We start from the raw sequence: 27274 nt of genomic DNA on the forward strand, positions 1-27274 counted from the left end.
CCTTTTGATCCACTGTTCTGTCCTACCTAGTTCTTCTGAAACTTCCTTTTCTTTTTGAGTGTTAAGACAGCCTTCTAGTTTTGTGTCATCCACAAAGTTAATTATCATCACCTCCAGCTTTCATCCAGGTCATTAATAAAATTGTTGAACAGCACAAAGTGAAGACAGAGCCCTGAGGCACTGCATTCAGCAGGACTTTTCCAAGCTCTTGCAGAACCATTTATAAGTATTCCCTAGATGTGGCCATTGAACCAATTATTCCTCCATCTGACAGAGGCATCATCTAGCCCCAATTTGACATTTTATGAATAAAGAGATAATGAGAGACTTTACTGAATTCTTCGTGGCACACACCCCATTAATCTGACAAGGCAAACATTGCAAGAGAACATTTCCAAAGAACCAAAGGCTTAAATACATAGATATAGAATAGAATAGAATAGAATAGAATAGAATAGAATAGAATAGAATAGAATAGAATAGAATAGAATTTTTATTGGCCAAGTGTGATTGGACACACAAGGAATTTGTCTTGGTGCATTTTACAAACTAGAAAGCCATACAAATAAATTCCAGCAATTGTTGTGTATGAAATGGGAGCTCCATTTATAACAGTGTTCAAATCTCTTAAGACCTTTTTTTCTAAATGTTCAACAGTACATAAAGGTCTAGAAATGGATCCATTTTGGTTGCAAGATACGGTATCCGTCTCATTTTTGTTAGGGTAGCAAACTAATCTCGGTTGTTTATTTTGACCGTGCAAGAACTAACTTTCACGCTTTGCTAAGGTCAAGGCATTTTCTCACTCTATCCAGGAAGTAACTATATCCCCCCCCCAAAAAAAGGGTGGGAGCTAAGATTAGACTGACATGGCTTGTTTGTGAGATGCCTGTGATGGATTGGCACAATTGCTTCCAGTGCTACTTGCTGTGCTTCTTTGTTATCTAATGCTATATATTCAAAAACCCTCTTTGTAATATTAAGAATAAGCCATTGGCATAAGACAAACTTAGAGTTTTTAATGATTTTTTTCCCCTTTTTTAATAGTTACAGCTTCAGAATATTTGTATTTTATGGTTGAAACTGTGAGGGTCACACCATTGCTAATAGGGCAAGCCACTAGTGCAGGGGTCTGCAACCTTAAACACTCAAAGCAGGGGTGGGTTCTAATTTTTTTTACTACCGGTTCTGTGGGCGTGGCTTATTTTGTGGGTGTGGCTTGGAGATTATGTGACTAGGTGGGCGTGGCTAGCTGGTCAGAGTCATTTCTGGAAGGTCCTCGCACTTACGACCAGTCCTCGCACTTACAACCCGACTCATTTGTTTGCTTTTAACACTGATCAGCTGTAGGACGGCCCTTTGAAGCCCCGCAGCAAGAGTTTAAACAGTTTTTTTCCCTCTAGTCATCAGCTGGGACTCAGGAGGCAGCAATAAATTGGGGGTGGGACCAAATAAAAGGTAAGAATAACGTGGGTGGGGGGGTGGGAGGGCGGGGGGGAGAACCGGTTCAGTGACATCATATCATCACCGCTACCGGCTCGGCTGAACCGGACCGAACCAGGAGGAACCCACCACTGACTCAAAGAGCCATTTGGACCCGTTTCCCACAGAAAAAAAAACAAAACACTGGGAGCCACAAAACCCTTCCCGTGCCTGACTATTTCTTGAGCAGCCACAAAACTAGCATATGTAGTTGAATTAAACATTCTGTTTTCTTCTGAAACTTTTCTTTTCTTGGATTTATCCAGGGTTGGCCTACCGGTGATTGAAAAGCTCAATAAATCGCATGGCAGCTGGTGTCGCACATTGGCGGTTGTGACGCATATTTTGAGTGACAGGGAGCTGCAGCAGAGGGGTGAAAGAGCCACATGCGGCTCCAGAGCTGCAGGTTGCTGACCCCTGCACTAGTGTATAAAGAGAGCAAAACCTGTTCCCTTGTGGTACTGATGGTGTTACTTAGTTCAGTAATGAAACATCTGCAAGAAAATCTGTAGAGCTTCTCAGTCAACCAGGTCATGGTTGTCCCAAAAGTGCTTTTTTCAGGAGGCAACTGGACTTTCTTGTTTTTTCTTTGAAGATGTTTCGCTTCTCATCCAAGAAGCTTTTCAGCTCTGACTGGATGGTGGGGAATGGAAGGATTTATATTCCCTGCAGAGAGCTGGTCATTTGCATCCTTTTAGAAGGTCGTTGAAGCACTTGGAGGTTTATCTGTGTCCTCAGCAGTGGTGGGTTCCTCCCGGTTCAGTCCGGTTCGGCCGAGACGGTAGCGGTGACGATATGACGTCACCGAACCGGTTCTCCCACTCCCACCCCCCACACCCCACACCCCCATGTTATTCTTACCTTTTATTTGGCCCCACCCCCAATCTATTGCTGCCTCCTGAGTCCCAGCTGATGACTAGAGGGAAAAAAACTGTTTAAACTCTTGCCGCGGGGCTTCAAAGGGCCGTCCTACAGCTGATCAGTGTTAAAAGCAAACAAATGAGTCAGGTCATAAGTGCAAGGACCTTCCAGAAATGACTCTGACCAGCTAGCCACGCCCACCTAGTCACATGACCTCCAAGCCACACCCACAAAATAGGCCACGCCCACAGAACCGGTAGTAAAAAAAATTAGAACCCACCCCTGATTCCTACTCTCCCACACCATTCAAAGGGTGTTCCTCCCAAATTGTATAGCTAAAAGTCTGTAGAGATTTTCAGTCATCCAGGTCATGGTTGTCCCAAAAGATCTGCAAGAAAGCAACCAAGCTCAGAAAGCATCAAGGTCTCCACAATTAAAGCTTTATTTAGCAATCATAGAGGAAAGGGAGGGAGGGAGGGAAAGAGAGAGAGAGAGAGAGTTAATTTCCCTGTTTTAAAAGGTATATCAATAGAACTGTGCTTGTTGCAATCTTCACGTTTTGAAGAACATCATCAAACTTCCCTGGAAATATAGATTTCCTGGAGTTTTAAATCCACAATATTTCATCTTTCAATCAATCCCTAAGACCACAAATGTCTTTTGTTTTATTAAAACACAAATCTTTGCAGGTTCAAAGTGATATAATCATGCCTAGAAATTACCCAGCTTAGCATGGTACAACATTCATACAATCAAGTACTATTGTTTTTAATTTGGTTTAATCTACTTGGTAGGATGTCTTCCTTTTGGATTTTTTTCTGTTTTGATGGTCTATATCAGGGGTATCCAACCATAGCACCTTTTAAGACTTGTGCACTTCAACTCCCAGAATCCCTAGAACCCAGCATGACCAGCTGTGGAATTCTGGGAATTGAAGTCCCCAAGTCTTAAAAGTGCCAAGGTTGGACACCCCAATGTACATTTGAACTCAAATTGTATTTTTAGTGTGGTTTATTGTAAGCCACCTGAGAACTTTGATTATTGTGAAAAACAAGTAAATAATTCAGTTGATTCAAAATGTGTGTTTTGACCTTTAAAGCATTAGCTAGGTACCATTTTTTCCAGACAGAACCAGCTTTTCAATATTGTTCTTTTACTGAGGAGAGGCCTGGAGGCAAAGTTTCTCAGTGGTAGTTCCTATCTTGTAGAATATTCTCTCTCCAGAGAATATTCTGACTGGCACCAACCTTGAAATCTTTGGCCAAAAAGTTAAAACTGAGTACTTCTGCAGTTTTTGAGAATAGATACTACACAATAAAGGAGAATATTTGTAGCTCAGGGTTGAAATGAGGGATCCTTGCAGTGGTGGGATTCAGCCAGTTCGCACTACTTCGGGAGAACCAGTTGTTAATTTTCTGAGCAGTTTGGCAAACTGGTTGTTGGAAGAAATCATTAGGGCAGAGAACTAGTTGTTAAATTACCTGAATCCCACCACTGGGTCCTTGGTGCTCTCTGAGCTTGTTTGTTTTCTTGCAGACATTCATTACCCAACTACGTAACATCATCAGTTTAGTAAGGACTGATGTTTGCTGTCAGTTTATATTCTGGTGTCTTGCCTGTCTGTGTTTTATTGGGCGCAGTCTTAGGGATTGTTTGGTTGGGCTGTTTACTAATGGCTCTTTGGCAGTTCCTTGATTGGGGTATTGTTTACTTGATTGTCGGTCTGAAGTTGACCTTGGCGTTAATCTATGCTGATCTGAATGCTGATTACTAGTGGAATCTTTTTCTGTATGCAATTTTGATACTTGCCTGTGAGAATGGGATTATTATTTCTTCTATGTTAATGGATAAAACCAGCATGTAAAATACTCTTTCATTTCATTGAATAACTATGTTATTCATGGAGATTACGATTGGCACTCAACTACTTTGAAACTCATCGAGTTTGGTACTCAATGCATTTTGAAGTGAAAACTTTGTCTCATCGTTTGTTTGGTACTCAATGCACAACTTGTTGGTATCGGCTGCTTTGTGACTCAGTACATTATTTCTTATTGGAAAAATTTTGTTTGGAACTCATCAGTTTTGGTATTCATCATGCCTCCCAGAACTAATTAACAATGAGTACCAAGGTACCACCGTATCTATGTCAACTATGTCATTCAACATATTATTTGCTTATTTTTCAGATAAATACAAGCAGTGCCCCAAGCAATATTCTTGAATCAGACTTTCATAAAATAAAACTCCCAGCACTTAGAAGATCTATATGGTATCTTTTTTTAACAACTTTTCTATCACTTTCTGGAGGTCTGATTGTTTGAGAATCATGCAAGAATGTTATGACTCTAACATTTCACATTTCATGGGCATTTCTGCTGTAAATTCCATTTGGATTACCCTCAATTTGAGGTCAAAGTTTGGATAGGAAAAATTCAATGCTTTCAATCAATTAAATTTCCATTTCTTCCAAGCATCATTGTTGCTTTATTGGCCAACTTTTTTTTTTCTAGAAGATTGTCTGCATTTGATTCAGTAATATTCTCAGCCAAATGAAATGATGTGGATGGTTTTTCCTTCTGTTGCAAGGTGCCTGCAGTAATTTATGGCTGAAATGATTTGCGCAAAACCATTTTTAAAGAACGGAAGCCATCTCTCTCCATTTTTGCTAACTTTGCAAATGTTAGCATATTTTGTACCAAAAATGAGAATGCTATTTTTCATAAAGCAAACTTTAAAACCCTTGTCATTGTTGCTGTAAAGTTTAGCAAAATTCCTATCACAAAGATTTAGGTGGCAAATTTCACCTCCTTTTAACGACAAACAAAAAATAAGCAACTGACGTTTTTAATTCTGTTTCTGCTACACAAAGATTCAGGGGAAAAAAATCACTGAATTTGTCCAAAGAAAATCAAGCTCTTTTCATATTTCTAAATTCAGCCCTTGAATCAAAATTTGTGGTTGATATTGAAATCTGAGTTATTGGAAACATTGCCAGCTACTTATCTCCAGAATATTTATTCATTTATTTGTATTCCTTTTTTATTATTTTTACAAATAACTCAAGGCAGTGAACATGCCTGATTCGCCTTCCTCCTTCTATATCCTCACAACAACCTTGTAAAGTGCAGTGAACAGAGGGGGAGAGAGAGTGACTGGCCTGAAGTCACCCAATCAGCTTGCATGTCAAAGGCGGGACTAGAACTCATGGTCAACGGGTGATTGGCCCAAAGTCACCTAGCTGGCTTTTAGGCCTAAGGTAGACTAGCACTCTCCCAGTTTCTAACCTTGTACCTTAATTTCTAGACCAAACTTGGTCTATATATTATATTGTATGACATGGCCCAGTCAATATCTCAACCAATTCTGATTTTTCCAAATTAAAACCATACTGTTTCAAATCTTTATCATATCTTGATTGTATTTGCAGTCATGAATACCAAACTGTCTCAATCCCTTGTTTTTCTTGTTTCTGTTTTAGTTCTCCCTTCTCTGTTAAAATGGCATAGCATAGCATAGCAACAGTGATGTGTTGTGTTGTGTTATGCTGTGTTGTGTTGTGTTGTATTGTATTGTATTGTATTGTATTGTATTATTTATTATTTATTTATTAATTCAATTTGTATGCCGCCCCTCTCCAAAGACTCAGGGCAACTATTGTATTATTATATTGTATTGCATTGCATTGCATTGCATTGCATTGCATTGCATTGCATTGCATTGCATTGCATTGCATTGCATTACATATTATATTATATTATATTATATTATATTATATTATATTATATTATATTATATTATATTATTATATTATATTATATTATATTATATTATTATATTATAATTATATTATTTAAACTGTTAACATAGATTGAAACTGCTGTTTCCCCTGTACTTTATTCTTACTCCTTTAAAAAAGTAAAAAATAATTATTAAAGTTGAGGGTTAGTCAATTTCTGTAGAGCTTCTAGGTAGGTAGATAAAAATAGCAAGAGTTGAAAGCAATGTCTTCTCCTGCTCAACCACCACAGAAAAGTGCTAACAGTATGAAAGCACTAGAGTCAGGGTGTTAATGAATCAGTGCTGAGAAGCCACATTTACCACCTAACGGGTGCTTTAAACTTAAAATGACCTTTATAAAGAGATTTGCATCAGGAGTTATCACCCTGATTGCCTACTCCAAGAGTGCTTGATCTAGAGATAAAGGTTCCCATCAATTATCCCCAAAGGGGGAGATAGAAAAATTATATCCTTCAATTTTATGGATTATGGCAAAATGTTTCTTCAACCAACCAATGGACATCTTTATTACTTTCCAAGAAGGCATGTGAATGCTGCTTTTTTGTTCAGGTATTCTCTTAAGCATAAAAAAATGTTGGGGTGGGGAATTAGAAGACCAAGATGGTAGGTATGACTGATTATCAAAGCTCCGTCATCTTTTCATGGGTCTCGTGCACATCATACACAGATAAAAGAGGATGCTCACCTTGGGAAATTATGCTACATTTTGACCCTCTCCTGCCTTGCTAATTTTCATAATAAACTTTTAAGACAGAATTATTTAAAATGCCAGTATGTAATGGTTGAAAATACCTCAACAATTCTACCCAATAATTGAGTCCTGAGTTATCACAACACCTGGAACACAAATGCTTTATTGTAAATTTAGATTCTAAAAGACTTGATTTTTCATGCAAAATGCTTCATGGTTGATACACAGGAATCAATTAGCTAATGAACTGCCAAAATCTGTCTTACAGTTTTCAGAGATTTATATTTTTTTCCTGTGAAAGACACTTCTAAATTCTTTTTAAAAATTATTTTTGTTCTTAAAATAGTGAAATACAGAAAAAGAAAAACGCAGAAGATTGAGCAAAAGAGTAAGTATTAAATGTAGATTAAAGACTTTAAGAACTTTCTAGTAAGACATGATGTCACGAAAATATTAGCTTCCTGCTTTATTTTTCAAAGTTTCTCTTGCTAATGTTTAGAAATTTGCTTTCTTGTGGAAGATGGCAGAGGATTCGGCATTGCATGGTCTTTTTTCAGTTGCATATCTGAAGCCTCCCTGGCTATCCATATTCTCCAATCTGAGAGGAAGAAAATGGGAATTAGATCCTCAAAGTATCTTAATATTTTAATAGGTATATGGGCAGTGGTGAAACCCAATTTTTTTTACTACCGGTTCCGTGGGCGTGGCTTGGTGGGTGTGGTGTGGCTTGGTGGGCATGGCAGGGGAAGGATACTGCAAAATCTCCATTCCCACCCCACCCCAGGGGAAGGATACTGCAAAATCCCCATTCCCCCCACTCCTGGGGGAAGTATATTGCAAAATCTTCATTCCCACCCCACTCTGGATACCCAGAGGTGGTATTTGCTGGTTCTCCAAGCTACTCAAAATTTCCACTACCGGTTCTCCGAACTGCTCAAAATTTCCGCTACCAGTCCTCCAGAACCTGTCAGAACCTGCCGGATTTCACCCCTGTATATGGGGCACCAGGTGGTTACAATATAACATGTGAATACAAAAGGGTACAGCTTTGATCATGATGCTATAACCACAATCATGCCTTTTTTGACCTATCCATCTCCAGGGTTAGGAGATGCTCAAAACCTAACTAAATTAATTCAAGAAGTCTTCGGAATTCTAAGCCTTTTGTTGGATGGAACACCTCAGAATAAGGATTTCCCTGTACAAAAAGCAAAGGCAAGAAAAATACCACTCTTGGTTTAATTTTAAAGAAAACTATTTTAATTTGCATTTGCAGTAAAAACAGAATTAGGACATAGTTCCCTTTTGCCCAACGTTGTTCTCCAAACTTGAAACTGCAATTCTTGGTTCAAAACTTATGCATTTAAATATGAAAATATGTATGTCTTGTGTAGAAAGTTAGCACCCACCCTTCTCCTAGAAGAATGAAATATTAAAAAGGCTTAGAATATTATACCTCCCTGGATGAGAAAAGGAGAAACATGCTCTTGGAAAGCAGCCCCCACCTTTGTTAATAGCCCCAGAAAGACTGGTGCCAACCTATCTACAAGACAAAAGACCTTCACCCTCAGGACATGATAGGATTAGCCCTCAGTCAAGAGCCAAACCAGGACAAAGCCATTAAGCCATAATAGGAATTTCCCAAAGCCCCTTTATAACATCACCCAGCAAGATTCAACCAAGCCTGAGACTCAAGACAACCTACAAAGTTATCCCTGCATGGCCCCATGGGAGTCTGACAACCAATCAGAATACATTTCTTTCACAGGAACAGGAAGCAAGTTCAAAGCCCAAGAGAGGGTATAAATCTCTCTCTCACACACAAACACACACCTATGTGCTCGATTGCCCAGGACCTCAAACCATGTGGTCCTGTCCACCATTAAACCATCTTTCCAATCAGCCTCCATGTTTCCAGTGTCTTTCTCCTCACTTGGAACTGGACCCAGATGGACATTTCTTCCAACACATGGGAAGTTGCCTGCAAAAATCTGTGTATCCGGGGGATATGCACAACGATGTTTGCAAAAGTTATGACGTGTTTGGAAAATCCTATGGCATAGGATTTTGTGGCTGCATGACTGCTGTTTTGTTGGCATGAGCTAGCCATTTGTCAGACAGCACAACAAAACCCAATTGCGTTCAATACTTTATTTGCACACATCTAGTGGACGGAATCTTGCCAAATTAAAGCTATAATCTTCTAAGATACTAGGTATAACTTGGGAGATTCTAGGATGAGGCTATCCTGAACTTCTTCTCCTCCTCCTGCATCCAGTTTGGGACTGTGCTGTCTCTTAATCCAAGCCTTTCTCTGAAAAAGCTCTGGGTTGACCAAATTCCCCTGCAGTGCTTCTCCAGATGCACGTTAAAGAGTAAAGAAAAGGAGAAAAAGCAACTTAGTTCTGGTTCTTGAAGGGCAGCTGTGCTGTCACGAGGCTTGATGGATTGACCTGGATGCTATTCAGCAGTTGTATGGGAAGATTTTCCAATAAGCAGTCCCATTGGTGCAGCAAAGTGTATACATGTCAGGGACTTGAACCCTAAGGGGAGACTCACCTCCTCAGTGGCTGGAGGGCATGCTGCTAGCCCAACCCAAAATTTGAGAGATAGAGAATTCCTGAGGGGGGGTGGAGTTTGGGGTGGGGGAAAACTGGACAGAAGACCCTAAGATAGATATTTCCCCAGTACAGAAGGAGAAGGTGCTCCAGTTGAGCAGGGGGGAAGTCAGATGACACAACATACTCCCAGTAATCCTGGTCTATCCTTTCTTTTCCACAAAAATATCCTCCACAGTTGTGCATTTCTGGGTCAGTTGCCATCTTTGCAAATCAATAGACCTCCAGATCTAAAAGTCAACCTCGTCACATCCATAAAGAAACACAATGAAATGAATGTAACATTGTAAAAATGAAAAACAGGGGGAAAAAATAAAATTATGCCTTACTCCTTGGGATTAATCAAGGGAGTTCTGAAAACTGTGGCGAGAAAAAGACCAATGACCCTCCCCGAATGCTTTCTGGGACAGAAAATGAAATTTGTTATGGAAAAAAACAGCATTATTACTTATTTCTAGCCTTTGGTTTATGAGTAACTGCAAAACAGCCGTGCTCAAGACTGATTCATATTTCTGAAAAGACCCAGCTTCCTAAATTAATGCATTTCTCTGACATCACATTCAGTAATATACCATAGTGCTGACTCTTTTCCAAGTGCTTATTCTATAAGGAAGTCAGCATTTGAAAAGAAGAAACCATTGGTAATGTGTCAAAAAAAAGGCAATAAAGGATTTTCTAATTTAGTGTACCAATCTCAAAATGAGATTTACAGACAGAACTTGATCATCGAGATGATATTCTCCCCTTTTACAATAAGAGTTGAAAAGTTATCTTCTTCAGCAAGAAAGATGGAGAATGAAGATAGATTTTATTTATTTATCATTAGATTTATTTACTTTGTTCCATATAGATAGATAGAACATAATAATAAATAAATGACATTTCCACGGCTTTGGAGATGAGGTTGAGGTTGGGGTCCAAGTAAGAAGTAAAATAGTTACATTAAGCCATTGATGATCTAGACCAGAGGTGTGGAATGATGGCCCTTTTATGACTTGTGGACTTCAACTCCCAGAACTCCTGAGTGAGCATAGCTGGCTCAGGAATTCTGGAAATTGAAGTCCACAAGTCATAAAAAGGCCATCGTTCCCCACCCCTGATCTAGACTAAATCCCATAAAGCAAGGGTAGTACTACTACTCAATAGTAGTAACTGTGAGAGGGATCTTGGAGTCCTAGTGGACAACCATTTAGATATGAGCCAGCAGTGTGCAGCAGCTGCCAAAAAAGCCAACACAGTTCTGGGCTGCATAAATAGAGGGATAGAATCAAGATCACGTGAAGTGTTAATACCACTTTATAATGCCTTGGTAAGGCCACACTTGGAATACTGCATCCAGTTTTGGTCGCCATGATGTAAAAAAGATGTTGAGACTCTAGAAAGAGTGCAGAGAAGAGGAACAAAGAGGATTAGGGGACTGGAGGCTAAAACATATGAAGAACGGTTGCAGGAACTCGGTATGTCTAGTTTAGTGAAAAGAAGGACTAGGGGAGACATGATAGCAGTCTTCCAATATCTCAGGGGTTGCCACAAAGAAGAGGGAGTCAAGCTATTCTCCAAAGCACCTGAGGGTAGAACAAGAAGCAATGGGTGGAAACTAATCAAGGAGAGAAGCAACTTAGAACTAAGGAGAAATTTCCTGACAGAACAATTAATCAGTGGAATGACTTGCCTCCAAAAGATGTGAATGCTCCAACACTGGAAGTTCTTAAGAAGAAGTTGGATAACCATTTGTCTGAAGTGATGTAGGGTTTCCTGCCTAAGCAGGGGGTTGGACTAGAAGACCTCCAAGGTCCCTTCCAACTCTGTTATTCTATTCTATTCTATTCTATTCTATTCTATTCTATTCTATTCTATTCTATTCTATTCTATTCTATTCTAAGGGTGTTAAACTCAAGGCCTTCAGGCTGGATCCAGCCCACAGGGTGCTTAGATCTGGCCTGTGGAGCCACCCTGGAAACAGTGAAGGACCAGCCCGCGGTGCCTCTGCTAGCAAAAATGAAGCTCAGGAGGGCTGCCGTGGCCTTCCCGAGCTTTCTTTTTGGCTGTGATGGTCTCCTGAAGCCCTCTGCCAACAAAAACAGAGCCTGAGGAGCCTGTTTTCACTGGCAGGGGGCTGCAGGAGGCCGTCGCAGCCAAAAACGGAGCCCGGGAGGGCTATGCACAGCCTCCCTGAGCTCCATTTTTCACTGGCCGAGGGCTGCAGGAGGCTGTTGCAGCTGAAAACAGAGCCTTGATGAGTGATATTGTGCTGGCCATGCCCATTCCGGCCACACACACCTTGGCCATGCCCCCACCCCAGCCCCCTGAGGTCAAACACAACTCTGTTGTGGCCCTCAATGAAATTGAGTTTAACACCCCTGCCATAAAGCTATGCAAGCTCAGAGCTGGATAATATCCACAGGAGAGACTAACAGGGAATACAATCAGGCTATAAACTAGACTGGTTAGTTGGAAAAAAATATCCCAGAAGACAGCCATGGCAAACCACTTCTGCACTGTTGCCAAGGAAACGGCATGGGTATGTCTCTAAGTCACCAGAGGTGAGGTTGACTTGAAAGCTTCACCTTCTGGATCAGGTGGTTCAATTCATTTTCCTTTCCTGTTTTGTTTTGCCTTGCTTTTAAAAGCAATAGTGTGTAAAAACAATGATACAAACCTGTTTTTCTCAAGCCTCCATCAGCACTGAAGAAAATGAGGAAAAAGTCTCTCTCTGTCTTGAAAAATATTATTTGTGCCAGCTATAGAGTGTCCCAGAATCTTGGTATAGATTGTGGAGATTGTCATTCATAGAAAAGTGTTATTTCACAAAGTCTTGCTCAGTATTCTAATTATTGGATTTTTAACCAAATCTGGGGACTGGATGAGAAGCCTGGAAGTTGAAGCTCAAACACATCTGGATGATGTTCAGATTCAGGAATGTTGGCTTGATAGACCTGCAGTTCAGGGGTGCTATTCAGCAGATTGTGGAGAACCGGTAGCGGAAATTTTGAGTAGTTTGGAGAACTGGCAAATACCACCTCTGGCTGGCCCCAGAGTGGGGTGGGAATGGAGATTTTGCAATATCCTTCCCCCAGGAGTGGGGAGGGAATGGAGATTTTGCAGTATTCTTCCACTGGAGTAGGGTGGGAATGGAGATTTTGCAGTATCCTTCCCCTGCCATGCCCATCAAGCCACGCCCACAGAACCGGTAGTAAAAAAAAATTGAATTCCACCACTGCTGCAGTTCATGGTGAATCTTCAAAATTTCCACCAGTTCTACTATCTCTAACCAATAACAAAGTAAACAATAATGGTTGCTAGAAAGCAACATTGCAAGAGAATGAAAATGACAATTAATAATTACACTTGTTGTTGTGTCCTCCCCTTGGAGAAAAACTTCCTAGCTTAAACGTCCATCTAAAGAATAATTATAACGGCACAATTTCCAAGAGAAGCTAAGAAAATTTCATGCGGTCAATTCAGCATGGTCCTGAAAAGTTGGGTAGGCTTAGAAATACAAAGTATATTAAATTTGTCACCCTCCAGTCAAATTACTCTCAAAGGCTTACATTACTATCTAATACATGGATTGAATATATGATACCTATGCTAGTAAATACTGTGTATTTATGCCCTATGTAGAGATCACTTGATTGATCTATTATGTGATTGATCAATAGATAGATCAATAGATAGATCAATCATTGATCTTTGTATCTATCTGATATCTATGCTGATAAGTGCCATATGCATAATATCTATGCTAGTAAATACTATACTATTATTAAAATAAAGATCTAACTTTAAAAAGACACCTATGAACAGCCTTAAAAATAAAAGAAATGAAGTCAATAAAGAGGTTTGCTGCAATAATTACTATTCCAATGTACTTTTAAATTACTGTCTTTTGAGCAGTTTACAAAATGTTAATAAAGTGGGGGACTCTATCTTAAGAGGGAAATTATACCCCAAAGCATGTGTAGCAACAGAGAAGAGCTACCTGCCAGCCTCTATCCCAGGGATGTCCAACCTTGGCAACTTTAAGACCTGTGGACTTCAACTCCCACAATTCCCCAGGCAGCATGGGGAATATCTGGGAGCTTAAAGTCCACAAATCATAAAGTTGTCTTAAAGGTTGGACAACTCTGCTAAATGGATGGAGAAGTGGAACATCCACTTAGGTGGCTGGAGAAGATGGTCCTGGGTATGTCAACCCTGAAGCTGACCTGACCGAGGCCATTTTGACGCTTCAGTGTTACCACACCAGAGCTGGGGGATAGGGAGGGGGGAATAGAAACAATTGGGGTGTCAGCACTTCAACCTGCATTTACTCTAGTGCTGACATAAGAAGGAGAAGAGGGGGCAGCTGGCAAGAGGATGCTTGACATTTCACCTACTTATTTTCCTTGAAGATAATATCCCCTAGGAGATGAGAGGGAGGGGTGACATTCCTGGGAGCTTAAATAGTAGATATGGGGAGAGTGATTTGGAAGAAGGCCAATGAGACACAGAGATTTGGGGAACAGAAAGGGAGGGTTTGGGGTCAGGAAGTCAGAGTTGGCTACGCCACAATCGGGGGCAGATTGTCGTGCTTAATAAAATGAAAGATTTCTTCAAAGACTATCTGTTTGAAAATGCAATTTATTTTATTTGAAGACGATATCGAAACCTGACATGGGGTTTTTAGCCAAAGCAAAATACTTTCTCCTGGGAACCAAGGACATTCCCACAGGTAGCCGGAAAGAGGAGGAGTGAAGTTACCAGGCAACCGGATGACATCTTGATTGGACCATGTGACCGGTTGTTTGGGGAAGGGAGAAAACTTTTACTTTTAATAAGTAAAAACCGTGGGAACATTCAGAGTCGGTTTTCACCAGCCTGTGCCAATATGATATGTCAAATAAAACTATTCTTTGAGGAATCTACCTGCCTCAGAGTTCTGTTTGCTATGGGCGTATTACTTGAAACCCTGACAGGATATAACTCAGAGCTAAGCCATGTAAAGTGATAACATTTAAAATCTTCTCTGTAACTGTAACACTGTAAAAGATATTGACTCCCTGCCATCTTCTGCTCTTAAAAGCCACAGGCTCTTTGCTTGCTGGTTGAAAGTGGGAACAGCAGGAACCAGGCCTTTGCCAGCCTAGTTTACCTAAATGACACAATGCTCATTAAGAAGGACAGTTTGATCTTTGACAAAGGTCCCTCCCTCCTTCCCCAAATGTTTTGAAGCTGCTCTTAGTAATTACAAAATTGTCATCAGAGGTGATCCCTCTGTTTTGTGTGTTCAAGGTGAAAAAGTTCTTTTTTTTTTCATGGAATAGAATATTTAAACTTGCCATCTGAAATAGACATTTTGCAACAAGATAATCCAGATGCTCTGCGCCTTGATGCTTTGAGGCATATTTCTACTCCCACGTGCACTTATCTGCAGCTTCAGCTTTTCTCTGAGTGCTCTTGCCAATAAGATTTGGTAGAAAGATGTAAGAGAGAAGAATTTCTTATTTTTAGATCCATCTAAAGAATAATTATCATGGTTATAGCGATTCAGTATTGGCTCTTAGTGGCCACTTAGGTCAGAGGTCTTCCAACATGGCAGCTTTAAGACTGGTGGACTTCAACTCCACAAGTCTTAAAGTTTGAAGACCTCTGACTTAGGTAGACCTCCTTCAGGATGATAAATCCTGAACCTGGTCCTTCAGGTCTTCCAATGGCGCACCCATTACTACTGTGATTGAATTCATCCATCTTGCTATTGGTCATCCTCTTCTTCTCTTTTCTTCTACTGTTCCCAGAATTATACACTTCTCTTTCCTTCTATCATTTCCAGAATTATACACTTCTCTTTCCTTCTATGGAATTTATAGAAGAGTTTCTCTCTTCTATTCCTGGAGGTTTTTAAGAAGAGATTGTCAACCATTTGTCTGAAAGGGTATAGGGTTTCCTCAGTGGTGGGTTGCACATTATGGTGCTACCGGTTCGCCGTGCACATGCACACTCGCTTTGTGCATGCACGCACCTGGTTCACAGACACGCCTGCCTTCTGTGCATGTGCCCGGCCTTCCGCGCATATGGTTTGCTTGTGCGCTTGTCTTCTGCACATGTGCCTGGCCTCAAAAAAGTCCCTAAATAGGACGACGTAGCGCCGGGACGGGTGGGCAGGCCCACCCGCAATTTCCACTACCGGTTTGGGTGAACCGGTCCAAACCAGTTGAATACCACCTCTGGGTTTCCTGCTTGATCAGGGGGTTGGACTAGAAGACCTCCAAAATTCCTTCCAACTCTGTTATTTTCTTATTCTATCTTTTCCAGAACTATAGGCTTCTCAAAAGTCTCAAAATCTATTGATTATATTCTCTTAAAAAGCTTCTGTTCTGTTAACATTAAAAAGCTTATGCTGAGAAATTCAGATACCATATTTTTCAGAGTATAAGACACTCCGGACTATTTTGGTGAGGAAAACAAGAAAAAGAAATCTGCCTCTGCTCCCAGCAATTTTGCCTCGTTGCAGCAAACAGCAAATAGCCTACTTTACTTTCATTTTCAGCATAGCTTGATTAGCACAAGAAAAAAAAATCTGCTCCCAGCAATTTACCTCCTTGCAGCAAACAGCAGAGGCCTGCTCAAAACAGCTGAGAGCAAAACAACTGAGAGTCAGGAGGCCGATCCAATTAACTTGTGCTAATTAGGCTGTGCTGAAGCTGAAACAAGCTGTTTCTTCTTGCTGCTTGCTGCAAGGAGGTAATCTGCTGGGAGGCAGAGGCCAAAGGGTAGGGGCCAGTGGGTGGGCTGGGCTACATTTGGTGTATAAGATGCACCTAAATTTTCACCCCTTTTAGGGGGGAAAAAGGTGTGTCTTATACTCCGAAAAATACAGTAGCTTCTCTCTTCTGAAATCTCTTCCCCATCTTCAGCTTGTCCCATTAAGTGACTTTACTTGTACTTTACATCTTAAAAACCTTCTCTTTCCACAATAAAGCCGGCCTGTAAATATGCCAAACATTGACACTAGTTCAGACTACCGGCATATCCTCTTTCCACACCAACAAGCCAGAGAGCTATCAAAGCCAAACTTCAGGGTCTCAATAATTAAAGGGCCAAGCAACACACTGTTAAACAATTAAAGTGCACAGAGAATGTTCCATCGCAGTAATGTTTGTGAAAGATCATAAAAGATCTCCCACGGGAACGAGGAAAATCGCCGGGCAAAATATAAGTCAGTGATATCATCGCCACTGAAACATTTATGGATGTTTTTCAGGAGGCAAAACAAAAAATAGATGTATGGTTTCTGTAGACATTAATCAGCCGAGCTGTCATTAAGTAGGAATAGGGTCAGTGAGGGAACTGCCTGCCAGCTTTTCCACATTATATTCAGCTACTTCGGCACATCCCTAATTAAGAGACTCCAACTTGAGTTCCAATTGACGAACCACTATATCTATATGACAGGCACTCAAGGGCGCTTGAGAATCTAATACACTGAAATGGGGTAATAGTCAGGTAATTCTGGGGAAAATTTCTAATTACTTTCCACTTCAGAGGTTAAAAGCAAAATTGAATTGGCCACTTCAGATTTTCTCTATTTGATCCAGGGAGTGGTGCTATAAAAGCAAATATCCAAAGCTAAACGATACTGTTCAGAACTATGTCAAAGCATCTCTTCCCACATTCAGTTTGCAGAGCTGGGTCCTTACTTTTTGTCAGTTAATTTGTTTCTCATTTGGAACTACAGGTAGTGGATCTTGCGTGACCAACTCTAGGCTCAAAAGCTAAGCAGACTTGAGCCTAGCTACTTCTTGGATAAAAGGATGAAAATGAGCAGCTGTCTGCAAGGAATATAAATCCTTCCATTCCCCAACATCCAGCCAGAGTTGAAGAAGCTTCTTGGATGAGAAGCAAAACATCTTCAAAAGAAAAAACAAGAAAATCCAGTTGTCTCCTGAAAAAGCACCTTTGGGGCAACCATGACCTGGATAACTGAGAATCTCTACGGACTTTTAGCTATACAATTTAGGATGAACACCCTTTGAATGGTGCAGGAGTAGAAATGGATTTCCAGAGGGGAAAAATTGCAGACTACAGGAACCAGGAGCACTTACTCAGGTGACCCTGAGGACACAGATAAACCTCCAAGTGCTTCAAGGACCCTCTAAAAGGATGCAAATGACCAACTGTCTGCAAGAAATATAAATCCTTCCATTCCCCACTATCCTGTCAGAGCTGAAGAAGCTTCTTGGATGAGAAGTGAAACGTCTTCAAAAGAGAAAACAAGAAAGTCCAGTTGCCTCCTGAAAAAGCACCTTTGGGACAACCATGACCTGGATGACTGAGAATCTCTACAGACATTTTGGATAAGACTCTTCCAGGAAATTCCAGGTCTGAGGGATCCTTGATGCTCTCTGAGTTTGGTTGTTTTCTTGCAGATGTTTCATTACTCAAACTAGGTAACATCATCAGTGCACTAAGGATCCCTCATTTCAACTCTGAACTACAAATATTCTTCTTTATTAATTCCAGGTCAGATAGCTAAACCGGGAAAATGTAAAACAAAACAAAACAACATCTTAGAAGAAGGCAGTAGAAAGCTTTCGGTATTGCTGCCAAGATAACTTCAGATGGGAGGTTGAACAACTAGCCTCGTGGTGCAACCAGAACAATCTGGAACTGAACACACTCAAAACCGTAGAAATGGTGGTGGACTTTAGGAGAAACCCTCCCATACTACCACCTCTTACAATACTAGACAACACAGTATCAACAGTAGAGACCTTCAAATTTCTAGGTTCTACCATATCTCAAGAACTAAAATGAACACCTAACATCAAAAACGTCATCAAAAAAGTACAACAAAGAATGTCCTTTGACATTCTGAATGCCAACTCAGAAAGCTCAAATTGCCCAAGGAGCTGCTGATACAGTTCTACAGAGGAATTATTCAGTCTGTCATCTGCACCTCTATAACTATCTGGTTTGGTTCTGCAACCCAACAAGACAGACACAGACTTCAAAGGATAATTAGAACTGCAGAAAAAACAATTACTACCAACCTGCTTCCATTGAGGACCTGTATACTTGCATGAGTCAAAAAGAGGGCTGTGAAAATATTTACATACCCCTCACATCCTGGACATAAACTGTTTCAACTTCTACCCTCAAAATGACACTATAGAGCACTGCACATCAGAACAACTAGACCCAAGAACAGTTTTTTCTGAATACCATCACTCTGCTAAACAAATAATTCCCTCAACACTGTCAGACTAGTTATTAAGTCTGCATTACTATTAATCTTCTTATTGTTCCTATCACCCATCTCCTCCCACTTATAACTGTATGACTGTAACCTTGTTGCTGGTATCCTTACAATTTATATTGACTGTTTCCTAATATGATTTGATTGCTTATTTGTTCCCTATGCCTATCATTAAGTGTTGTACTTTATGATTCTTGATGAATGTATCTTTTCTTTTATGTACACTGAGAGCGTATGCACCAAGACAAATTCCTTGTGTATCCAATCACACTTGGTCAATAAAGAATTCTATTCTATTCTATTCTATTCTATTCTATTCTATTCTATTCTATTCTATTCTATTCTATTCTACTCTACTCTACTCTACTCTACTCTACTCTACTCTACTCTACTCTACTCTACTCTATTCTATTCTATTCTATTCTATATTATTCTATATTCAGGTAAAGCTAAAAGAAGGAAAGCTCATCTTCAAGGTGGAATGATTTGATCTATGCCTACATCTCAGTGGACTTAATTTTTTATGGATAAAAAAGTTAAACTAGTGACTTGCCCATGAAGGGGGGGGGGACAGGAAAAAATGGCCAGATCATTTGAGTTGATCACAAATCATGCCAATAAACACAGAATAGGCATTCTTTTGTATTTTGAGAAGGATATATCAAAAAAAAAAAAAAACAGTTACAAAATCTTCAGAGACTAGTGAGTAATTACACTTTCTTTGAAAAGTCATTTGCATGCCAATCAAAAGTCATAGTGCTTAGTGAATAGAATTACAGCAGAAGGAGAAAGCAAGGCTTAGATGTTAAGTAATTAAGGCCACACTTTTAATTAACTCTACATACACTTATATGTATGGAGAAATTTAATTTGTGCAGGATCTGGGAATGCCTCCTGCTTTTCCTCCTATGCGGTTCCTATGTGTGTCTTCCACGCATCTACCTATAGAGGTTGTTGGTTTCTGCAATAGTTTATGTTTGAACCCAGAGTCAAATTGGTAATTATCTCTGCAACCTGCAAACTTGCAGAGAACAGTAATCTGTTTTCCAATTGATGAGATTTAGGGTAACTGGATTGACTTGAAAGAAGGACCACCACCCCATAAAAATGTTGAAGCATATAGAAGTGACAGAAATAGCAATAACACTTAGACTTCTATACTGCCCCACAATGCTTTACAGTGCTCTCTAAACAGTTTACAGAGTCATATTGCCCCCAACAATCTGGGTCCTCATTTTACTGACCTCGGAAGGATGAAAGGCTGAGTCAACCTTGAGCCCATCAGGATCAAACTCTAGGGTGTAGGCAGAAATTACATGCAATAATGTTTTCTAACTCCTGCACAACTAGGGGTCCTTGGAACATTACAAATACTCAGGACATTACAAATAATAATAATAATTATTATTATTATTTATTCAATTTATATACCGCCCTTCTCCTGGTGGACTCAGGGCGGTGCACAGCCAAAACTAAAATACATAACAATACAAAATTTAAAATTAATTAAAAGAATTATATACTTTGGCCTGAATTAAAACAGTGCGAATTAAAACCCATTAACAAATTAAAACTAAACAATTAATAACCATTAAAAACTAAAAAAGGGGGGCGGGGTTCACGCCAGCCCTGCTTGCTAGAAAAGAAGAGTTTTCAGGGCTCGGCGAAAGACCCGAAGATCCGATATCCTTCTTATCTCCGGGGGCAAATCGTTCCAGAGGGCGGGGGCTGCCACAGAGAAGGCCCTCCCCCTGGGGGTCGCCAGCCGGCATTGCCTGGCCGACGGCACCCTGAGGAGTCCCTCTCTGTGGGAACGTACTGGACGGTGGGAGGCTATCGGTGGCAGAAGGCGGTCCCGCAAGTACCCAGGTCCTATGCCATGGAGCGCTTTAAAGGTGGTAACCAACACCTTGAAGCGCACCCGGAAGACCACTGGAAGCCAATGCAGCCCACGCAGGAGAGGTGTGGAGAACAACTTTATCAGCTTTTATGACTGTTGTATATGCCATATTTTGAAAGCATCCATAACATGTTCTCAAAATTTCAGTTGTCCCTACCCATTTTTAAAAGTTTGGTTTCTTTGCCTAAAATAATCCAAAGAACTAACTCCTTTCCTTCCAAACATGCATTGTGCTGAAATCCATAATGGTAGATTAAATTCCCTATTGTAGATTGGCTGGAGATGATGAAGTTAAATTTTAAACTGTAATAGAACTTTATTGGATTCTACTTTAAATATTTCAATAAATAACAATGAAATATTCAGCTCTTTTATAGATTTCCAAGGTTTCTTCAAGAGCATTAACAAGATACGATGATTTGCTAAAGGAGACAAACGAATCTATATGTCCTATTTTAATTTGTCCAAAATTAATGATCAGAAGAGAATTAGTTTAGTGTAGTGTAGTGGTTAAGGCATCAGGCTAGAAACTGGGAGACCATGAGTTCTAAAATCACAGATATAGCTTAAGGTCAATCATCTTGGTTAATTAGAAAAGAACAAAAGACTCCTGGCCTATTATTAGAGCCACGGTGGTGCAGTGGTTAGAGTGCAGTACTGCAGGCTACTTCTGCTGATCACCGGCTGCCAGCAGTTTGGCAGATCAAATCTCACCAGGCTCAAGGTTGACTCATCCTTCCATCCTTCCGAGGTGGATAAAATGAGGACCCAGATTATTGGGGGCAAGAGGCTGACTCTGTAAACCACTTAGAAAGGGCTGTAAAGCACTATGAAGCGGTATATAAGTCTAAGTGCTATTGCTATTAGCCAAAAGTATACTTTACTAAAGCCAAAGTGATTACAGAAGAGGCAAAGCTGGATCTGAGATTTTTGGGCACAAAAGGTACAATTACTGGTAACTTTCCCTTGTTCCCAGCCAGCCCCCCTGGTTATCAGTCAATGTCCAATCAGGCATTAACAAATTGTTTGGGAAACAGTCCCTGTCTTCACGTGCTCACCGGCTCCTCATTCTTTTGGTGTGACCTTGAAAAGGCTGGTGGGTTTTATGGGATGGAACTGCTTGGTTTCGATTCCTTTGAGTTCCCTCACTGCATCCCTACCTCTACTGTTCCCTCCCCTCATTACTAATATCAGGCTGTCAGCTTGTGATGTGTCACTTAACAGAATGTCAGCCAAGTCACCCACCATGGACATGAAGCCAATTGAGTGACCTTGAGCCAGTCACTTTCTCTCAACCCTAGAAAGGAGGCAATGGCAAAACCACCTCTGGAAAACCTTGCCAAGAAAACCACAGGGACTTCTTCTGGCAGTTTCCAAGAATCAGACACAATTGAAGAGGGAGGGAGGGGACGAATGATAAGGACATACAAATAAGAGAACAAAAGAGCATTCTGAAAACAGTGAATTAAGAGAAAACAAAGGCCAAAAATCAGTAAGATGTCTAACTTGAAATGATCTCACCTAGTAGTATTCTGGGATACTGTTGTGACACTTTTTGGATCTCATATATTATTTTAGTGAGAAAGCATACATTAAAAAGAGAAGGTGAAAAAGTATGAGGCAGAACCAAAACTTGTATCTCCCTTAGCACAGAAGTGCTAAGAGGAGGAGGAGGAGGAGGAGGAAGGATGGAAATCAGTGTTTCACTAATCAGTATGCATTTCAAAAATCACCTGTTTTGTAAAACACAGTGACAGATGCACTATAGGTACAGTGGCTAAGGCAGAAGATAAGAACCTGTATAAATTGTAAGGGAACGTTTGCACACATTAATTTTATTGTCACCAGAGTATAGAGGAGTTTTATTATGAAAGATTAAAACTGTAATAAAGCCCAAATGCAAGGGAGAAATTAAAGTCTTGATACAATTCATCCAAAGATCCTGACAATAAAGCAGACATGGTCTATAGCTGTGATGGAGAACCTATGGCACATCTGCCACAGGTGGCATGCAGATCCCTCTCTGATGGCACGCCAGCCGTCACCCCAGCCCAGCTCCACCATGCATGTGCGCGCACCTCCCACCAGCCAGCTGGTCTTCGGGTCTCTGCTGCACATGCGTGGAGGGTAGGGCGCATGCGCGGGGGGGCGCTCGCATTGCATTGCGTACTCATGCCCATCCCTCGCACCCTGTTTTGGGCCTGGAAAGCCTCCTGCACCAACCTGGAAGCTAATATTGGGTGCGGGTGGGCATGGGAGGTCCCCCACATGCCATTTTGGGCCTGGAAAGCCTCCTGCACCAACCTGGAAGCCAAAATGGGATGTGGGGTGCTGCACAAGGCTCCTGTGCCCTGTTTTGGGCCTGGAAAGCCTCCTGCACCAACCTAGAAACCAATATGGGGTGCAGGGGGGCCCGGGGCGCATGCGCAGGCACGCGGGAGGCACGCACATTGCATTTTGGGGTTTGGGCAGATGCACACACTTTGGGCACTCAGCACCAAAAAGGTTAACTATCACCGGTCTATAGTTTATGACTATCAAGAACCTGGACAGAGAGTTGATTCTTTCCTCCTCTCTCTCTCTCTCTCTCTCTCTCTCTCTCTCTCTCTCCTCTCTTCCTATCTTAATAACACACACAAAACACATGCTTATGCACATGAGAAAGACAGAAAGAGAGAGAAGGAGGGAGGGAGGGGAATTATAATTTGCATTAAAAAGGTAAAGAAATCTATTCATGAAGGTTCAGGATGTAGACAAAAGAAATGAATGAGAATCTTGACACCAGGAGATTAATGGGAGATTGAAAAGGAATAAAAAAAATTCAATAGAGGAACACCAAATATATTGAAGCTTATTGGTTTTCTACTTTGAAGATCAACCATATTGAAGTTTCCAACAGGGAGGAAGGCGGACTGGAAATTGGATGAAATATGACCATCTCCTCCTTCACCTCCTCACTATTACATATTTCTCCCAGCAGGGACTGTGGAATCATGCATAATCAATCAGTCAAGATCAAGACCTGATAATATTAATCTTAAAAAAAATAACAAATGTAATATGTATATTTGAAGGATATCTGAGAATTAATGGAATGGTTAGCAAATGGTTTGACACTGAACAGGTTTTTCTTGATAGATTGCCTCTCTGCTTCAAATCTCATTTTGGACAAATATATTAAATGTTGATGATTTGTTTTTTCTGTTCTCCTCATTTATAGGCGCATTAGCAAACAATTCTGTACTCTCAAAATATAAGCTTCATTCCCCCCTCCACCCCCAACACCATTTTTGGTTTAGTTTTATAATATGAATGTATTTTGTCTCTATTTTATTTCTTCAATTTTTTTTTAAAAAGGTATTTTTTAAAAAAATCAACATCCAGTAATAGCACTATAGCAATAGACCTTGAACTTATATATCACTTCATAGTACTTTACAGCCCTCTCTAAGCAGTTTAAAGAGTCAGTATATTTATTTTATTTATTTATTTATTTTATTTTATATCGAATTTATATACCACCCTTCTCCCTGAGGACTCAGGGCGGTGTACAGCCAACGTAAAAACATAAACTACAAACATTAAAATACAATTAAAAAGATATATATATATATATTTGGCCCCATAATTAAAAGCAATGACAAACCAATTAAAAACATTTTAAAAAGTGTTAGGCCAGCCCGGCTTGTTGAAAAAAGAAATTGTCCCCAACAATCTAGGTCCTCATTTTACGGATCTCGGAAGGATGGAAGGCCGAGTCAACCTGGAGACAGTCAGGATTGAACTCCTGGCAGTGGGCAGACTCAACCTGCAATATTGCAGTCTAACCACTGGGCCACCACGGCTCAGTAAGACGAGACAGCTTAACAATTTGTTGTTCAATGAATGCATGGATAAAAGTATAAGAGGTTTTTTTATAGTAACATTCAAGTTGTGCTGTTAGGATCATGAATGTGTGCATCCTGAAATGACCACATGTTATGTTTTGGGATGAGGGTCCATAGGATATGCAGCAAATCTGAGAAATACGTTATGATGTAATGAGGAATGTCAATCTGAAAATTAATAAGTCCAAGAGCGAGGCAATCAAGTTTGACAGGGAAAGTGGAGTGAATGACTGCAAGCACCCTAAGATTATTCGATCAGAGAGAATGAAAGAGGATTGAATTGCAAAACAAATATATGGAAGAAGAGTTGAAAGGGACCTTGGAGGTCTTCTAGTCTAACCCCTAAGCCCTATATCATTTCAGACAAATGGTTGTCCAGTCTATTTTTCAAATCCTCCAGCGTTGGAATATTCACAACTTCTGGAGGCCAGTTGTTCCACTGATTAATTGTTCTCACTGTCAGGAAATATCTCCTTAGTTCTAGGTTGGTTCTCTCCTTGATTAGTTTCCACCCATTGCTGACTGTGAAAGTCATTTTGGATGGATTTTAAATCCTCAGGGGAAAAAACAGTTAACAATATGTGATGAGTATCTATCTATCTATCTATCTATCTATCTATCTATCTATCTATCTACCTACCTACCTACCTACCTACTTCTATCTATGTCTACCTACCTACCTACCTACCTACCTACCTCTGTCTGTCTCTCGGTTGGTCTGTCTGTCTGTCTACCTATCTATCTATCTATCATCTACCTACCTCTATCATCTATCATCTATCTATCTATCTATCTATCTATCTATCTATCTATCTATCATCTATCTATCTATCTATCATCTATCTACCTACCTACCTACCTACCAACTTCTATCTATATCTACCTACCTACCTCTATCTGTCTGTCTGTCTGTCTATCTATCTATCTATCTATCTATCTATCTATCTATCTATTTAACTATCATCTACCTACCTACCTACCTACTTCTATCTATGTCTATCTATCTACCTACCTACCTCTGTCTGTCTGTCGGTTGGTCTATCTATCTATCTATCTATCTATCTATCTATCTATCTACCTACCTACCTACCTATCTATCATCTATCTACCTACCTACCTACTTCTATCTATATCTACCTACCTACCTCTATCTGTCTGTCTGTCCGTCTATCTATCTATCTATCTATCTATCTATCTATCTATCATCTACCTACCTACCTACCTACTTCTATCTATGTCTACCTACCTACCTACCTCTGTCTGTCTGTCGCTTGGTCTGTCTGTCTGTCTGTCTGTCTGTCTGTCTGTCTGTCTGTCTATCTATCTATCTATCTATCTATCTATCATCTACCTACCTCTATCATCTATCTATCTATCTATCTATCTATCTATCTATCTATCTATCTACCTACCTACCTACCAACCTACCTATCTATCATCTATCTACCTATCTACCTACTTCTATCTATATCTACCTACCTACCTCTATCTGTCTGACTGTCTGTCTGTCTGTCTATCTATCTATCTATCTATCTATCTATCTATCTATCTATCTATCTATCTATCATCTACCTACCTACCTACTTCTATCTATGTCTACCTACCTACCTACCTACCTCTGTCTGTCTGTCGCTTGGTCTGTCTGTCTGTCTATCTACCTATCTATCTGTCTATCTACCTATCTATCTATCTATCTATCTATCTATCTATCTATCTATCTATCTATCATCTATCTATCTATCTATCATCTATCTACCTACCTACCTACTTCTATCTATATCTACCTACCTACCTCTATCTGTCTGTCTGTCCGTCTATCTATATCTATATCTATATCTATATCTATATCTATATCTATATCTATATCTATCTATCTATCTATCTATCTATCTATCTATCTATCTATATATATATATATATATATATATATATATATATATATATATAACTATCATCTACCTACCTACCTACCTACTTCTATCTATGTCTACCTATCTAACTAACTACCTACCTACGTCTGTCTGTCTGTCTGTCTGTCTGTCTATCTATCTATCTATCTATCTATCTATCTATCATCTATCTATCTATATCCCACGTATATTTTGGGTATGCATGTAAAAAAGTGTAAGCAGTCACTTCCCAGAATCACTGCAGTCACTTGCAATAAAAACATATTCAGACGTGACAATGTTGGTTTCTTTTTGCACAAATTATACTTCGGAGGACTCCACCCTGTTTGTCAAGGAATTGGAGCCAGTTTGGTCTAGTGGTCAAGGCAGGAGGCTAGAAACCAGGAGCCTGTCTGAGTTCTATTCCTACCTTAAGCAGGACAGCCAGCTGGGTGACCTTGGGCCAATGACTCCCTCTCAGCCCAACCCACCCACAGGGTTTTTTTTTTCTGTAGGGAAAATAGGAGTAGGGTGGAGTGTTAGATACATTTGCCACCTTGAGTTATTTATGCAAAATAATAAAGGTGGGATAAACAAAAAACCTAAAATAAAAAATAATAAAATCAGACAATGCCGTTGTCGGCCCAAATCAGGCCAAGTTTTTCATGCCATGCGATTAGTTCATGGCAGAGGAAGAGATGCTGTTTCCAAAGTTGGCAACTTGCTCAACTGGAACTCAACTAGCCCGTGGTCTAATCAATATATAATTCTCCGAATGGCCCCCCTCCTCCCCACTCACCCCCAAAACAAGCTAAGGACATTTCAATTATTTTGGTTAGGCCACATTCCAGGTAATAAAAATCGATTGGTTTCTTCTACTGCCAGCAAATTCTCATTTGGTCAGTGG

At 40.2% G+C, this 27274-nt stretch overlaps 1 long non-coding RNA gene across 1 annotated transcript in view; it reads right to left on the reverse strand.

The window, feature by feature from the left end:
- Nucleotides 1–6976: 6976 nt before the first annotated feature.
- The window catches only part of LOC117674821 (uncharacterized), a 52236-nt gene continuing 31938 nt past the window's right edge, over nt 6977–27274 (reverse strand). The window contains exon 2 of the long non-coding RNA XR_004593997.3: nt 6977–7433. This is a non-coding gene — a long non-coding RNA (uncharacterized LOC117674821). The remainder of the gene's footprint in view (nt 7434–27274) is intronic.

This window comes from Pantherophis guttatus, chromosome 3 (assembly GCF_059756535.1).
Source record: "Pantherophis guttatus breed Tessera chromosome 3, ASM5975653v1, whole genome shotgun sequence".
In the NCBI taxonomy this organism is placed as follows: Eukaryota; Metazoa; Chordata; class Lepidosauria; order Squamata; family Colubridae; genus Pantherophis; species Pantherophis guttatus.